Source organism: Pipistrellus kuhlii, unplaced genomic scaffold, assembly GCF_014108245.1.
Source record: "Pipistrellus kuhlii isolate mPipKuh1 unplaced genomic scaffold, mPipKuh1.p scaffold_m20_p_7, whole genome shotgun sequence".
NCBI lineage: Eukaryota > Metazoa > Chordata > Mammalia > Chiroptera > Vespertilionidae > Pipistrellus > Pipistrellus kuhlii.
In genome coordinates this window covers 50,386,872-50,392,668 of record NW_023425573.1, presented here as the reverse complement: position 1 = coordinate 50,392,668, position 5,797 = coordinate 50,386,872, and positions in this window count along the sequence as shown.

Sequence of the window (5,797 nt, the reverse complement as noted above, 5' to 3'; positions counted from 1 at the left end):
TCTAAAAGAAATAAATGAGCAAGCAGAATAGAAAAATCACATTTAAAAAAAAAATTCCATTTTCCATTAATCCTACAAAGAATAGGTCAGTAGTAAAAAGTTTGCTCACCGAGCTATGATCTGTGAATGTACTAGTAAGGTGGTATGAACTATGCAGTGGTGTGGTAGATAGGCTGCAAGGAGACATTTTTGCAAGTTCTGCCTGCATGGTAGTGGTGATCTGTCATCTGAGACAATGGCAGTGCCAGTTTGGAAGTGGTGGAACCAGAACTGGTCAGTGATGGTGAATCTGGCATCATCATGAACTGCCATGGGCATCAGTGTCCCTAGCATCATGCACAGAAACACTGAGGCAATGTCCATGCCTGATGAGAATGACTTGTGGATGCAAGCCCAGGAGGTCCAGAGGCAGGATAGGGCTGGTCCACACTGAGTGGTCCACAATGGATGCAACCAATAGGCAGGTAGAACTTGACAATCACTGAAATAAAAAGTGATGTGCCACATGCACAGATCAGAGGAGTATGGGAACTTTACTTTGGGGAATGAGGTAAAGCACTGCTGAATGGGATGAAGAAGGAATGGGTTTAATTAGTTTAAATATGACCTGTTTTTGTTTTACCACCCCAAGCCAATTCAGTGTAAGAAAATGTAGTTTAAAGAATAAATACTTCTGCCGAGACCGGTTTGGCTCAGTGGATGGAGCGTCGGCTTGGGGACTGAAGGGTCCCGGGTTCGATTCTGGTCAAGGGCATGTACCTTGGTTGCAGGCACATCCCCAGTAGGGAGTGTGCAAGAGACAGCTGATCGATGACTCTCTTTCATCAATGTTTCTGGCTCTCTGGCTCTCTCCCTTCCTCTCTGTACAAAATCAATAAAATATATTAAAAAAAAGAATAAATACTTCTAAAAATTTCCCATTGAGCATGATGACAATTTTTGCTTCAGAACAGATATTTTAAGTTATATTATAGGAACACCATTCCACCTGCAAAATAAGGAATGTATTTTTAAAAGGAATTTTTAGCATGTATTGAATAGATCACATATATTTTTTGATTTGTTTAGCCTATTGGTATATTATACATACAGATTTAGAATAACAAATACATTGATTTAAAAATATGTACTGGAAATTCATTCTGTGTAAGACTTTAGGTGGGTTAAACCAAGTAAAGGATAATGCATTTGTGCTATCTGTTATCAACAATTACAAGCATGTTGATAACATGATTGTACTTGGTGAGATTGCTTCTTTTATAGCAACATTCTTGCCACACTTTTTATTTGTGCAGCATATAGTTTTCTGTTATTTAAATATAAATCATCTGAATAAAATTCTTTTAAAAATATGTTTTTATTTATTTCAGAGAGGGGAAAAGAGAGGGATGGAGAAATAGAACCATCTATGAGAGAGAAACATTGGTTGCCTCCTGCACGCCCACTGCTGGGAATTGAGCTGGCAACCAGAGCGTGGACCCTGACTGGGAACTGAACTAGACAACTCCTGGTGCATGGGATGATACTCGATCATCTGAGCCCCACAGGCCTGGCTGAATAAAATTCCGAATTCTCCACTTTACTTAGATATAAAAAGTTACAGTAAAGATTTTTATTCTGTACAAGTTGAGGTATACTTCTTAGGAGTATTCATTAGAAAATTTCTAATTTACATGGCATGCTGATAAGCTGGGCTGGCCATTGATCTCTTCTTGTTTCAATAACTTCTGCCCTTATTAACATTTCTAAGTGGAACCTAGTGACTAGAAGACTCAGATATCAAAGCAGTTGCACAAAGGAATGATCCTAGCATAATCCAGACTCAGTTTTAACCAATTTATTTTTCTAGTCTCTTTTTAACTTGTGTGCTTAAATTCTTAATGGTAAACAAGTGATAGGAAAGGAGATTTGAAAATACCCTCCAGACCTTGAGGATCAAAAATAATCTGAGAATGATGTCAATTACTTAGATCTCATTTCTATAATATAAGCCTTATCAAAATAAGGATCACAAAGGGGCCTTTAACTCAGATGCTGAAATGTACTCACCTGTTGAAGCTCAGAATTTTCTCTTACAGGACATGGAACACATTCACATATCCCTTTGCCTATATTATCTGTATTAACATTCCCTCAGAGCAAATTGAACTTAGTGTTTTAATTTAGACCATGTAACATAGTCCATGAATATTACTTCCTATGAATTAGTAATTAAAATTTTCTTTTAAAATGTATACTATTGTGATTTTCAATATTCTTCTTTCTGAAGAGAGAAAAATGTAAATCAGATGAGGAGCAGTTACAATGCAACATGAGAGAGCAATGAAGAGGAAAATGAAAAAAAAAGTACCTAGACTTCTAGCCCTTGGATTTAATTAAAAGCCGTCTTTTTGTTTGCCTTTTTGGCATGGCTGAAGATTAATATTTTTTTTTCATTTTTCTATAAAATTAAAATGCCCATTGTTGCTTTTTAGTGAGTAAAAAATTTAAATCAGTCTCTGAAATAATACTTTAAACCAATAACCAGTCATTAAAAAAAAAAGAAATGTCAAGAAATTTGAAATGAAGTTCCTTTAAAAAACTTTCATTTGATTTTTCCTAGTTATTGAGAATGTATTATAGTGACTGATTCTTTCATTTTACAAATATTCAATTTATTTATTAACAAAAATGTTTGGACTAAAACTCTCAATGTAGTTTTACTATTCAAGCCTACAGTTAAAATACTGGTTTTCATTATCCTGTTTTTATGTCCATCTATTTCCACCCCATATAAAGCTTACTAAACTTAAATTAAATCAATTATTGTGCTTGTTATGCTTTAACTATTGGATACAGACTATGGTTGGCACCAGAAACAGAGGAATTAATAAAACAAGTACCTACCATTAAGGAACTCATATCTGGTGGCAAAATTGGAAATAGACAAAATAATATTAACATGATGTTTAAATAGGTGAAGTGATACTAACTACAGCTATTTTGTTAATAAATGTATTTTAATAAATATATTAACAGAAACATGAAGAGATTATATTAAATATCTAGAAGGATTTATAGATTATCCAGTTCACATTTCTCACTTCACTAATAAGGACACCGAAGCTGAGCCCTGAGAAACAGTGAGAGCTGAACTGGGAGAGAATCTAAATTTGTATACCTTCTTATCTTTCATTACAGCAAGAGTTACTTGTATGAAGGGAGTGATTCAATCCCCTCTATAGATCCAGAACTCACCCTCTGTTATTTCTAGGCATTCTGAATTGGAAATTAAACAACCTTGTGTTTACCCATTGGAGTGAATTTTAAGTCTTTGCTTTAAATTATAGGCTTTGTTAGTATCTAATGAGACCGACAGTTCAGAAGATGATTGTCATTGAAAAGACAGTTTGTCACCATTCTCAAGAAGGAAGGATACACCAGGTCATGCCAGGCCACATGGAGAGGTACCAGAGAATACCAGGAAGCAGAGGGAGCAGGGTGAAAGCATAGCAAGAGCCTTTTTATTGTGGTTTCTGTGGGAAAGAATGAGTGAGGCAGGGTCCACAGGCTGAGGATTGGCTAGTTGGAATAATTTTAGCAGGTCCTGGGCCTTGATGCTCTCTTGAGTTGCCTGGTACCTGGTCCTGAGATAATTAGGAATATTGATCTAGAATTTAATAGTTCAACAGAGGAGGTATGGCTCTGAATGGTTGGTTTGCATATAAAAGTTGTACTAAAAAACTTGTGATTGTATGGGATTATATGGCAGAGCAACCTTCTCAAACCAAATCACATTAAGATAGAAAATATTACTATGGGAAGGGCAGGCAATCTTCCCCTAATCCACAAGGTCCCATATGCTAGAAGCATCAAGAATACAGAAAATCCAATATAATATAAGGCTAATATGCAAATTGACCAAATGGCAAATGACTGGTTGCTATGATGTGCACTGACCACCAGGGGACAGATGCTCAATGCAGGAGCTGCCCCCTGTAGTCAGTGCACTCCCACAGGGAAGTGTAACTCAGCCAGAAGCTGTGCTTACTAGCAAGTGGCAGGAGCTCTGCAGCAGGACTAAGGACCCCTTGGGGCCCAGGCTGGGCTGAGGGACCCTTCCCCCAGTGCACGAATGTTGTGTACTTGGCATATAGTAAGAAAATGTAGTTAATATCTTTCTATCAAGGAACATGAATTTTATTCATTTTGGAGATAGGGCTGCCCTTTAAGAGAACCAGCTCTGATTATCAAGATTATAACTTCCTATAATCAAGATTTTAGTTTAGTTTGTTTTTACTTAAGCTAGAGTATCATTATATAATTTTGTCTCTTTTTAGACAACATATTAAGTATTTCTGGAGCTGCATGCCGTTTGAACTTTGCCAATAACTTGAGCTCTCCAAATGAAAAGTAATAATATAAACCTCCAAAATACACATATTTCTGTGACTAGTAATTACATTCCTACAGATAAAAAGATGACTGTTAATTTAATTTAGGAAAAAAGACTCTTTGATGGAAAAACCCTAGATAGACTACATATTACAACAGGCTATATATTTTTTAAAATATATTTTATTGATTTTTAACAGAGAGAAAGGGAGAGAGATAGAGAGCTAGAAACATCGATGAGAGAGAAACATCGACCAGCTGCCTCCTGCACACCCCCTACCAGGGATGTGCCCACAACCAACATACATGCCCTTGACCAGAATCGAACCTGGAACCCCTCAGTCCACAGACCGATGCTCTAACACTGAGCCAAACCAGCTTTGGCACAACAGGCTATATTTTATAAGTGCACCTATAAGTTCATATTTCGAACCTTGGAAAAATCTTTGTTATAGAAACAGTTTTAACAAATGGAAGGTAAGGTCTCAGTTAGTCACCTTTACTGTATGTAAACCCAAACATAGCTAAACTTTGAATTCAGGGGTACCAAAATTTAATTACCTAAATTTTTGAGAATAGGAATATTTCTTATGTGGTAGAAAGATGGACATATTTGTGAAAAAATATACCTCTTTGTAAAATAGGCGTCTTTAGGTTTTATTCTGACTTTATTATCACCTCTCCCACAAACTCCAACCCAACTTAATGCCCCTCAACCCAAACTAAACCATGAACATAGTTCTCCTCACATCTCCAGTCATCTACCCCATTCTGCTACTCCCCACGCTCAGAAATGTACACATCCAGCTGTGGTAAAAACAATATTCTTCCTTTTCTTTTAAATTAATACAAATGTAATTTAGCATAGCTTGATGCTAGGCAGAGCAACCTTCTCAAACCAAATCACATTAAGATAGAAAATATTACTAATCAATCTCCTTACCCTCCCAAAGTACTATTTAAGTTTCAAAAAAGAGGATTCATGTGTCTCAAATGGAACCATAATGGACAGCAGGGATAAGGTCAGTATCTTCAGCAACATGAAGATACGTAAAGTGTGTAACTTTTAGCAGAGAACAATATGAATGTGTCTCCCTTGAAACCTCCTTACAAGCATTAATGTTAAAGTCTCTGAGAAGTTCTGTAGTAAAGAAACTAGTTTAACTATGATCAAGTCATCTCTCTAATACAATTTCTATTTTTTTCACAATGTCTTTTCTTTTTATACTAAATATGCACATATTTGACAAAGCCAAGCTTTTCTACAATAGTTCCCATGATAGAGACAAGGGGTTCTTAGGGAAGGATTAAAGAGGATAAGAGCTGCTATTTTTATTGTTGAGTGCATGGTAAATGACATACCACGAAGCTGTGAAAACAATACATTTAACATGTGCCTACTACGGATTATGTCCTATGAAGA